The sequence below is a fragment of the Protopterus annectens genome, chromosome 5.part1 (assembly GCF_019279795.1).
Source record: "Protopterus annectens isolate FY-2018-M chromosome 5.part1, PAN1.0, whole genome shotgun sequence".
NCBI lineage: Eukaryota > Metazoa > Chordata > Ceratodontiformes > Protopteridae > Protopterus > Protopterus annectens.
The window spans coordinates 335,974,416-335,987,267 of NC_056736.1; positions in this window are offsets into that span (position 1 = coordinate 335,974,416).

The window sequence follows — 12,852 nt, forward strand, 5'->3', positions numbered from 1 at the left end:
CCCACTAGGTGACCGTGTGGGATGTCCCCATTGGCAAATTTCTGGTACAGCTGCGTCAGATGCCAGATGTGGGAATCATAATAACTTTCAGGGCAGCCAGCAAACACATTCAGTATTATGCCCTGGGCATCGCACATGACCTGGCAGTTGATGGAGGAGAAGCCCTTGCGGTTGATGTAGACCCTACCCTGCTCACCGGGTGGTGCTTTGATGCGTATGTGCGTGCAGTTTATTGCACCCACTACCTCAGGGTATTCTGCTATTTGGTGGAAGAGATGCATATTGCTGGCCAGTGCCTCACACCGTGCAAGCTTTTGAGAATCTGGGGGAATATGTAGTATGGATGTATGATTGTGCAAACCACAGATACCTAAGTTTTACAACTGCAATCTAATACCAAGCTGTATGTAAGTGTATTAGCAGATGATTGAAGGCAAAAAAGTGCTGGAGGGGTTAATGGATGTTACTATGATCAACAGAGTCTGGTTCATGAAGGGAGGAAAGAACCCAGTGTGAAAGAGATTTTGTTTTATGTGAGTTATGGCCTCCCCAGGCTGGGGATGAGTGGTTAAAAGGAATTCTGGAAAGATAACATGTATTGATATGAAAGATACAAGATCAAAAAGCAAGACAGGTTGCTAGGTTAAGGGGCTTGTATTCTTAAAACATTATTGTTACTAAAAACATGGTTGCTAAGCATTCACGTGCAAAACTATGCAAGAAACATGATGGTCTCCAGAGACCCTATTTAACTAATATGAAAAGTCAGAATTCTGCATGCCTGTTACAGATAAGAAATAGTATATAAACTGTATGTTTTGGTGAGACTGATTTGAAACTTTGTGAAGGCAGTCTCCCAGTGCTGTGATCTGATTTGTGAATTGAAAATTAAAGGGGAAATGTTTTGCACATCCTGAACAGTTATTCTCGACTCGAATCTATCAGTAAATCAATGTTATTTATGTATATTTTAATTGCAGCATAACAATAGGGAAGGCAATCTCTAACCTGCAGTCCAAATAAATTCTTAGCATCTTCCCACTCTAATACCTTTCCCCTCCCTAGTTGTTTACTCCAAATACTTTGGTTCCTTTGCCAGTTTTCTCTAATAAATTCCAGCTCCCTCTTGCCTATTGTCTGCATCCCTAGTTGCATTCATCCCTACAGGCAGAATCTCCTTTTTCCATTCCCGTGTTGGGTTAGTTCTTATAGTGCTTTCTCTTGTTTTCTGAATATAATAGTCTGTATGATTATTGTTATTCTTCTTAAACGTCTGCATCCAAAATCCCATACTCTCCTTGTTTCTTGAACTTTCTCCCTGTTTCATCATCATCCCTTTCCACTTTGAATTATAGGTTTCTGCTTGTGCTATGTATAGCAAGCAGCCTTAACTGTGTAGCTCTGAAATACCCCTTCAAATCTGGCAATCCCAATCCACCTTGTTCTATTGGAAGAATCAGCTTATCCCACTTGACTCTTGTTGTCTTCCCCTCCCAGATAAAATCCTTCAACTCTTTTTAAATGACTATTCACAACTTCCCCTCTGGTTGATAAAAATATGTCTGACTTGTGTATAAGAATAAAGGGACTAAAATCATTTTAACTGCTTGTATCTTACTATCCATATCCATATAACAGAGCTTAAATTTCTCACTTTTTGTATTACCTTTTATTTAATCTCTTCCCATATATCCTTAGCTGCCACACTGGAATAACTTTTAATCCATACTCCTAAATATTTCATTTTATCATGTCCCCATAAATATGGATATTGCTGAACCAATTCATGTGTGTGTACATAATTTACAGTTATTGCCTTTGTTTAGCTTCATTAATTTTGTATACTGAAAAGATATGAAACTGTCTCAAAATGTTCCACAACACTGTAATGCCCTTTTCTTGTTTTATCAGGTATAAAATAATATCACTTGCAAATACAGCCAGCATTTTTGATTCCCATACAAATTATATCTTTGAATTTTTGAGTCTCTTATTTTCTTTGCCAGTGGTAATAAATATAAATGCAAATAAAGGAGAAAGAGGAAACCCCTGCCTGGTTCCTTTGCTCAAGCAGAAATTATCACAGAGGAACCCGCCCTCTTTAATTTTCACCTCTGATCCCTCACACTGTATATCCTCCTAATCAGCCTTATAATTTTATCAGGCAATGCAAATGCTTCCATTGCCCTGCTTATAACATCCCAGCTTACTCTGTCAAATGCTTTGTTGCATCAAGCCCCACCAACAACAGTGGTATTTTCTTAAATTATGCGTCCCTCTGGATCTTCAATGTTCTGTTAATGTTGTCAAATGTTTGCCTCCCCTCCACAAAACCATATCGATCCATGTCTATCAATTTTGGCATCACTTTTGCCATTTTTTAGCCATTATAGACATAAACACTTTATAATCATGGCTTAGTATTGAAATGGGCCTGTATGAAGCTGGATCTGATGGATCTTTAATCTCTTTAGGAATTACAGCTACCACCACTTTTTTTCCAGGATGTTGGTACTTCTCCTCCTATTAAAATACAGTTAAACAAAACCTTCCATAGCTTTATCAGTTTTTCCCTCCTAGCTTTCAAACTTCCACAGGAATAGCATCTATTCCTGAGGACTGTCCTGTAGATTGGTTATACATGATTGTCACAATTTTTATCTCACCTTCTCCTGTCCTGTTAGTAATTGAGCCTCATCTAACTCTAACCTTGGCATATTTAATTCTTCCATAAACATTGCCATTTGTACCTTTTCTTGATTTTGATATTTCTCTGCTTTAATACAGACTTTCATATAATTTCTGAAATATTTCTAATACTTCTACAGGATCTCCTGTTATCTTCCTTGTTATAGGCTTCCTAAGTTTGGTGACAGCCCTTTCTACTTTCTGTTGCCTGAGTTATTGTGCTAAACGTTTTTCTGCTCTAGAGTTATTATAAAAAATGTTGCTTAACAGCAATCTTTTTAAACTCATGCATATTATTGAGGTAATCCCTTATTTTCTGTTTAGCATTCTGCAGTTGCTCCTCTTCTTGTTCTGTAGGATTCCCCCTATTTTGCAATATTTTAACATGACAGTCCCTCTAAATAATTCTTATTACTTCTTAACCATATCTTCCTTCCTTTTATTTCCACCCTATTTTTAAACTCCACTTTAATTTTATCCCCCTCCCTAGCTATATTTTCAGAAGAAATTTCTATCTTCTCTAAAACTGCTGAATAATTTCCACTACTTATTCCTTAAAGTTCTCTCTTTTCAACAGATAGGTGGGAAAGCAAATAATCCTAAAAGCATTCTCTGAATCCAAAACTACTGTACCAGAGGTATCTGATGATATCCCAGGTTACCTCTTTTTAAATTTCTCCAAGTTTTTTAGGTTTCTAATACCATGATGGGAATGGACCCCATTCCTAAGTCAAAGTATGATTAAAGTTCATGAAATTACTATTGTTTCAATCTTGGATGTTAGCCAGAAGTGCCCTTTGCAGCACATGCAGTGTGCCCAGTAGTGACTCCTTCTGCAATTCATATGTATTTATATGTATCGGTAATATATAAGTACAACTGTAAATTATTTTTTATTAAACCCATTGCTCATACTACTATTGGATCTGTCTGGGTATCCTTCTTCCACATTGCCCTTGTTTCTGCCTGCAAATCCTGATATTTTATGACTTTGTGTCACTCTGTACGTAAGACACTGTAGTCACTGGGTGTAGCAATTTCATTGCTCAATGTTCCTTTTGTCTTCTTTTCATGGACTACTATACCTGTTTTTCTCTCATTTATTTTTGAACTATTGGTAATGGGTGATCCCATCATTTTCTATAATGCTTTTTGCTCATGTTTCCATTGCTTTTCAGCTACTTCAATATTATAAATGCTTGTACAATCCCCAGTGCAATAGTCTTGCCACATTGTTATGCCTTTCAGTATACAGTCCTTCTGTCATTATTATATCACAACCAACAACATGATGTGTGTCTGTTTCTAATTCTGTTTTGCAAAACCTACATTTGTTTGTTTCTCCCACATGTTCAATGGACTTTGTAAACCAGCATGTACATAGCCCACTATTTTGGGCCACCCAATATTAACCTTTTGTCTTTTGGTTTAAATTTGCCTCCCCTTAACCATTCCTGCATTCGATCCTGATCAATATGAGGTTGGTCCAGAAGTTTTCTATACTTGCAGCTATATTTATGCCTTTTCCATCTGTCTTGCTTTCACATCTGATCCTTCACCTTATATTCTTTCTTTCTTTTGTTTTTTTGGCACATTCAGTTGCTGCCTGATTTTTATGTACTTCTGGTTTGATTTCCATTCCAACTTGATGACGATATACTTCTGGTAAACTAAGCAGGGAATTCATCTTAGACTTATTCTCCTTATGTTTCATAACTTTCAGTATGTTTGGGTCTTGAGAGGTCAGCAAATATGTATGCCATCCCACAATTGCAAATCTATACTTGTAATCAGTTTGGAGGAGGCCCATACTTCCTTCAGAACAGGAAGTATATAGTCTTGGTATGTACTGACTTTTATAAACCATTTGATGAGCATGAAGCATCCTTCTTGTTTTCTTGTCCAACCTATCCAACACCTTTTGTTACCAGTCAATCACTCCAAAACTGTAAGTTAGGACAGGAAGAGCAAATTGGTTTATAGCTTGGACTTTATTCCTATAAGTCAACACTGTTTTCAGTGTTAATTTAAGTCTTTTAAAATATTCCTTACTAAGATTTGTTTGCATTTGTTCATGTTTAATTGTTGATCCTTCATCAGTTCCCAAATATTTATACACTTCCTCTTGCTCAAGTTCTTTTCTATCACATTCCTGTCCCAAACTGATGTTTTCTTGGTGCTGCAGCTTTCCTTCTTTAAAGGTTGCTTTTGCAGCTTTATCAAGATGAAATGACATTCTTCTATCATCTGAAAGAATGACCTCCTCGATAGCATGAAACATGACCTATCAAGTCCACCACAATCACTATTCAATCACAGCCTCCAAAGTCTTTGTGCCAAACAAATTGATGACTGCAGCTGTTATCCTTCTGCAGAAGGGCAGGCCATCTATGGACCTAGAAGCTATGGAAGCATAAACCTGATTAGTCTCATCTGTAAAGCCATGTAATGAATAATCATGGATATGATAAATGACATAGGTAGCCTTCAGACATTGGATATAGCTTGGCTCAGACTCTTTAAGTGTAGGTCATGCCTATTCAACTTGGTGGACTTCTTTGAGAAAGTCACCAAAGTTATATTCAAGGGCTATGACAAAAGAAAAAACAGTGTGCTTTTTCCCATGCTTGCATAGGGAAATGACTGGGTAAAAACGCTAGGTGTTATCCAGTAACAAGTTTATGAAAAAGAATATTGAATATAGTAAGGCTTTTTTTTCGATTATCAAGGTAACCTTAGCAGTTTTGTGTCTGGTTTGCATGTCACTAGAAGACAATTTGTTAAAGAAAAATGGCTTGGAGAAAGTGTTTACTGAAAGCATTCAAGTGCTTTCTCAACTGGGAGAGTTATATAGATATAAAATATCAAATAGCACTTACTAATAGTACAGGCTGTACCATGCATCTTAGCATGAATAAACTTTATTTTTGGTTAACTTTAGCCTGTCTTTGTAGCTAAAAGTTTAGAGCTTATGATCTTATTAGGAAGCAAAAGCTTCAATATTTGAAGTTGTACATAGTTTTGTGTGTTGAAAAGTTCATAGGTTTTAGGAAGGCTTTTTTGGGGGGAGTTGTTTGTTCTGTTTGAGGGCTTTCAAAAAAACGAAAAGTTATGTAAGATGTGAAATAGGCGCAAATGGATATGACATGAAATAACTGTATAAAAGACCAACCTGACAAACAGTATACACATGTAATATAAAAGTTGGAACTAGACATTTAGCAAAAGAGTAGTTATATATAAAAGCTGGTAATAATAACTACATAAGAAAATTATGCTTTCTGTAATGTCTTTCAATCTGAATGGTCTTACAGATAAATATAAAAAGAAAGCGTAGTGAATTATATTAAAAAATAGAGAGTGCAAATAGTTCTGCTACAGGAGACACACCTGAAAAGAAGTGAACATGTGAATTTGATAAAGAAAGGTCTTTGGGCTGGTTATTCACAGGAATATTTGGGGCAAAGGAAAAGAGGAGTACTTATATTAATTGCAAGATAAGCTCCAACAGTGATAGAAGAGGGGAAAAAAAGATAATAATGGAAGATACATATCACTAAGGGGCTACTGGCTAGGGAGGAGGATTACACTGGCATGCATTTACATCCCCCGCTAAAACTGTTATAATGGAGCTTAAGAAAATTCTGGGAGAAATAATCAACTTTCAGCCAGGAATATTACTTTTAGGTGAAGACTGGAATTTGGTTTGCAATGGTGAAGATATGTCTGGGGGGCATAGAAGGGAAAATATAACAAGGGGAGAATATTTTTGAAGAAATTTATGAAAATGTTTGGCATGGAAGAATTCATCACTAGGAGTTCAGAGTGAATTTACATATTACTCACATAGATATAAAAACTAGGCTAGGCTAGATAGATTTTATATCTTACAGGAACATGTGCATTTAATTGAAGGTCTTGAAATGCACCCAATAACTATTTTAAATCATGCACCAATAATAACTAAAATAAAAATGCAAGGTAATGAAATGAAAATGACACACTGGTGCTTTCCCACCTACCGGTTGAAAAGAGAGGAATTTAAGGAATGGGTTGTGGAACTAATTCAGGAGCTACTAGAGAAGATAGATTTATTTTCTGAAAACATATCTAAGGAGTGGGATAAAATTAAAGTAGAGTTTAAAACTAGGTTTGAAATAAAAGAAAGGGAAATATGGCTAAACAGTAACAAGAATTATTTAGAGGGACTGACAAATGTTAAAGTATTGCAAAATAGGGAGAATCTCTCGGAATAAGAAAAGGAACAACTGCAGAATGCTAAACAGAAAATAAGGGATCACCTTGATAATATGCATGAGTTTAGAAAGATTGCTGTTAAGCAACTGTTTTTTGATAATAATTCTAGTGCACAAAAACTTGTAGCACAACAACTCAGGCAACAAAAAGTAGAAAGGGCAGTCACCAAGCTTAGGGAGCCTATAGCAAGGAAGATAACAAGAGACTCTGTAGAATATTAGAAATATTTTGGAATATTTATGAAAATTTGTATAAAGCAGAGAAACATGGAAATCAAGAAAATGTACAAATGGAAATGTTTATGGAAGAATTAAATATGCCAATGTTGAAGGTAGATGAGGCTCAATCCCAAATATGCATCAAAGTCTAGAAGATTTAGGATCTTTGCCTGGAAGTGTTTACATAAGTATTTTTATACCCCAAGTAGACCCCAAATAAATTTTTTCCTTAGGTAGATAGCAAATGTTGGAGGTATGATGTGCAAGAAAGAAGTAGCTGGGAACATGTTTTTTGGAAGTGTGATGAGCTGACTTTTGGGATTCCCTGCTTACTGCTCTGTCGGAGATGCTGAGTGAACAGACTGGACTGACTGGGGAGATGATTTTTTGGAGTTATGCTACAGAATTGGAATTGCCTAGACACAGTAAAGCCTTGCTGAGTCTAATTATGGTGGTTGCCAAAAAAGCAATTACTAGAAAATGTAAATCAAAGTCTAGACCAACTTCACTAGAAGTAGTGAATATAGTGACAGAGATAAAACAACTGGAATTGGGATCTTTAGAAAAGGGAAGGAGCAAAATACATAGGAAAAAATGTGAATTGTTGGAACAATATATGCAGAGCAGGAATGAGGTTTAAGAGGCAGGATTTCAATGAGCCATATAATGCTTACTTGACAATGACTGGATGGTTTATAAGTGATGCATAATATATACAACTACAGTTGTTTCAGTGGTGTCTGTGGTGTATACTGTTTGCAACTAAAGTTATATCATTTTGTATGTTTTTCATTTATATAAATGTAAGTTTGCCTTTGTTATATGTGAAAATTTAATAAAGATGTTTGGAAAAAAAAAAGTTATATTCAAGGCAAAATGGGGCATACTGTCTACCTTAAACTGGCTAAGGCATTTTTCACAATACCCAACCCGGGCATTGTAGATAAGTTCAAAAAATAAGGTACAAATCCTATGTCACCAACTGGATAGCCACCTGGGTCACAGATAGGACACAAGAAGTCAGACAAGGGGCAGTCTACCTCCACTAAATGGCAGGTCACTAGCGGGGTCCCTCAGTATTTGGACCGTTCCTCTTTGGCATCTACTTCTCTGAAGTCAAAGTTAACATCAAAGGTCTCTGACTGACTAAGTTCACAGATGATTGCAAACTAGGTGCTGTCTTAGAATCCCTGAATGGTACAAACACCCTCCAAAAAGGCTTGATAGAAACTTAAACTGTGACTCTGGCATCAGTTCTTAAACTCAATGTTAAAAAGTGCATAATACTCTATTTTGGATAGACGGCCACCCCTGGAAACTACTACAGTGATAATTCATCCCTAAGGGTAGACCTAGTGGTCAGGGGTTTATAAACACATGTAGACAGTGATTTGGCCTTTGACCACCACGTGTGTTATGTAATAAGAAAATCATTCTGCGCTGCTCAACTAATAGGCAAGAGTATGGCAACCTGGTCCAGATATGTCATTCTGCCATTGTACTCAGCCCTCATTAGACCATTCATTGAGTACAAGGTCCCGTTTGGTATGTACCTTACCAGGCATTTGCAACAATTGGAGCATCTGCTGAGATTCCGCACTAAAATAATACATGACATAGGTATGGTAGCCAGAAAAAAGCTGGCTCTGTTTGCAGATGATATTATTTTATACATGACAAAAATCAGAAAGGGACATTACAGTGTTGTGGAACATTTAAGACAGTTTCAGATCTTCTCTGAATACAAAATTAATGAAGCTAAAACAAAGGCAATAGCAGTACATTATGTACCCACACAAGAATTGGTCCAACAATATCCATATTTATGGGGACATGATAAAATGAAGTATTTAAGAGTATGGATTAGAAATGACTCTGTGGAAGCAGCTAAGGATATGTGGGAAGAGACTAAACAGAAGATAATACAAAAATTGAGAAACTCAAAGTTTTGTTGTATGGATATGGATACTAAGATACAAGCCATTAAAATGTTTTTAGTATCTTTATTCTTATACACAGGTCAAGCATACTTTTATCAACTGGAGAAGTTGTGGATATCAATTAAAAAAGAGTTGAAGGATTTTATCTGGGAAGGGAAGACAGCAAGGGTCAAGTGGGATAAGCTGATTCTACCAATAGAACAAGGTAGACTAGGATTACCTAATTTGAGAGGGTATTTTAGAGCAACACAGTTAAAGGTCTTATACATAGCACAAGCAGAAAACTATAATTCAAAGTGGAAAGGAATTATGCTGACATAGGGAGGTAGCTCTAGAAATAAGGAGAGATTGGGATTTTGGATGCAGACTCTTAAGGAGAACAACCAAAATCATACAGAGTATTATATTCATAAAATAGCAGGTAGTATTCTAAGAACCAAACCAGCATGAGAATGGAGAAAAGACATTTTGCCAATCTAGTAGACTGTGGTCAGGGATACAGACAGTAGGCAAGAAGGGGCTGGAATTTATTGGAGAAAACTGGCAAAGGAAACAAGGTATTGGGAGGAAATAACTAGAAAGGTAATAGAATGGGAAGAGCCCAAGAATTTATATGGACTGCAGGTTAGAGATTATCTTCCCTGTCAAGGACTGGTATCAGAATATAGGCAAAGAGAAAGAAATAGGGGTCTCTTAAATAAAAGACTAGCGCTGGTAAAGTTTTTAATAGAATCTAGAACAAAAGCTGCCATTAAAAAAGGAATAATTAGTAAAGCATTTAAAATATTGCACGATAATTATAAGAATCAATCAGGATCTGAGAAAGGGCTAGAAAGAGAGATTGGATAAGAATTCACAAAGAGACAATGGAAGTGTGTGTGTATATCTCTCAAATAAGCAACAAAGTCTAGAAGATTTAAGATCTTTGCCTGGAAGTATTTACATAGGTATTTTATACCCCAAGTAGACTCCAAAGAAATTTTCCTCAGGTGGATAGCAAATGTTGGAGGTATGACGGGTGAGAAAGAGGTAGCTGGGAACATATTTCTTGGGAGTGTAATGAGCTGGCGGACTTTTGGGATTCCCTGCAGACAGCTCTGTCAGGGATGCTGGGTGAGCAGGTTGGGCTGACTGGAGAGATGATTTTTTTTTTTGAGTTATGCTACAGAATGAGAATTGCCTAGACATAGTAAACCCTTGCTGAGTCTAATTATGGTGGCTGCCAAAAAAGCAATTACTAGAAAATGGAAATCAAAGTCTAGACTAACTTTACTAAAAGTTGTGAATATAGTAACACAGAAAAAACAACTGGAATTGGGATCTTTAGAAAAGGGAAGGAACAAACTACATAGGAAAAAATGGGAATTATGGGAACAATATATGCAGAGCAGGAATGAGGTTTAAGAGGCAGGATTTGAATGAGACATATAATGCTTAACTGACAATGACTGGATGGTTTATAACTGATGTATAATATTTACAACTACAGTTATTGCAATGGTGTCTGTAATGTAAATGGTTTGCAACTAAAGTAATATAATTTTGTATGTTTTTCATTTGTACAAATGTAAGATTGCCTTTGTCATATGTATAAATTTAATGAAGATTTTTGGAAAAAAAAAGAATACATGAAGTAGTCATCATGTCCTAAGCAGACTGCCTCTGTGCCCTATCCTTATATTTAGTCTCCTATAGACAGCTAAAAGGCTGCCTATGCCTGGCCTTAAAGCATCTTCTGATCTAGTCTTTATGGTCCTGTTGCACATTTGCAAAGCACACACTCCAAGAAAAACTTGATCTAGGGCCATCAACCTTGCCTGAAACATACTGTAAATAAGATATTTTGGAGAGACAGGTATGTGTATCAGAGATGGATCCTTTTCTAGAACAGGCTTCCCATTTATGTGAAGCAAAGTTTCTTCCTACACTTACTCAAGCACAACCTGGATCAGTGAATGTCCCTATCAGAAAGAGGGAGCTTGTAAATCCTCGACCACACATGCCCAACTTAATTATACCCTATACAAAACCTGTGGGATCCAAACTGGTCTATTACATTTGGGTTGCATGGCTAGGCTTAAAAAGGCTTGTTAGGGTCATTAGTCTAGTAATCACAATGATTCTATTATTTGAACAAGACCTGTTTTTTAATGTTATCAAAGGGGTTTGGGGCCAGACAGATGTACATCAGTTGCCACTGTTGCCTCTTAACTCTTGGATCCAATGTTGTCAATTTTCGTCTGATTCAACTATGGATTGTTGGATCTGATGAGATCCGACCTTGACACCGATCTTGAAGCATTTCCGTTCCAGGGCGCTGACTCCTCCCCTACCCATAATTCCTTGACTCCCACCCTTCTACCTTATATCTCATTTGCTGCATGAGGCATTCGATCATGCTTCCAAGGGCTCCAGTAGTTTGTATCCTTTCTGGTACTTTTGTTCAATCTTCCCTTACTGAGAGAGTTTTACTGTCTCTAGTTTTCTACATAAATCTTTGTTTAAAAAATAAATTCTTAGCAACTTTAGATGTGTTTTTTGTAGTTTCTATAGGTGTTTAGTGTAGGAATTTAAGATTGTTAGTACAGTAGTTAGATTTTTTTTCTAAATATTTTTCTAAGTAGTTTATATAATTGTTAAGAATTTTTGGCTTTACATATGTTACACTTAGTATCTATGTAAGTTAGGTAGAGCTAGTCAGCCAATATTATTTTGTGTATGTGTGTGTGTGTGTGTGTGTGTGTGTGTGTGTGTTAATGTGTCCATCATGGCTGATAGTCAAGGCTTTAAAACATGCACTGAGTGTGGGCATACGCTGTTCCCCCAGGACCTTTACTCCCTCTCTGTGTATTGTTTAGGGGCTGCGCATTTAAACACTTCATGTCAATTCTGTGCTTCTTTTAGTGCTACAGAATTGCAAATCAGACACACAAAAACTTACTGCTAAGGGACCCCTTCTTCCCCAGACAAGGTGTGCTGCCCCTAAAAGTTTTTCATCCATTTCTTCTCCAAAAGCTAAGGACAAAAAATCTAGGGAAAAGGAGAATGTGGGAAAAGACAAGGGAAAATATAAGGACAAGGAAAAAGGGATTTTGAGAAGTCCCATAAGAGGTCTCCGGATGCTTCCTTCTTCGGAATTGGATCTCAGCACCATACATCTCTGACTCAGCCCCATTTTTCACCAGAACCAGTCAGGCCTAGACTTCATTCTCAGATACTTCAGGAGAAGCACTACTCCAGACCACTGTTGGTAGCGTCGTTGTCCTGGTCTTCGAGAAGTTCAACCGAATAGGACACTAACAGAATGATGAGCAAATTTTCTCAGGACGTAGATACAATTTGAGGATTCCTCAGTACTGTCCTCTGGGAATGTACTGAGTGATGGTCCATCTACGCCTCCTCTGTGCTCTTTTCTGGTACCAGTTTGCATGTCAGCAGTGGTAGCTTTGGGCCAGTCTTCTCAGGAGTACCTTTGTCAGAGCTGATAGATCAGGTAACTTTAACTACAACTGGTTCCCTTCTTCTTTTGGGTCTGATGTGTTGGGATCTAGAAGTGTTTCAGAGATGAAGCTTCAGTGTTGAGGCTCAGGGGAGGGCTCAACCTCAAAACTATGACAGCTATCTCTTTCCCTTGGTGCTTCTGTGCTAGCTAGATTTCCATTGTGTCCAAAGACAGAAGGCAACCTATGGAGCTGGTGTTTTTTTAGGCCTTTGAGGCTTTCCACTGGGTACTGTATATGATGAGGGGA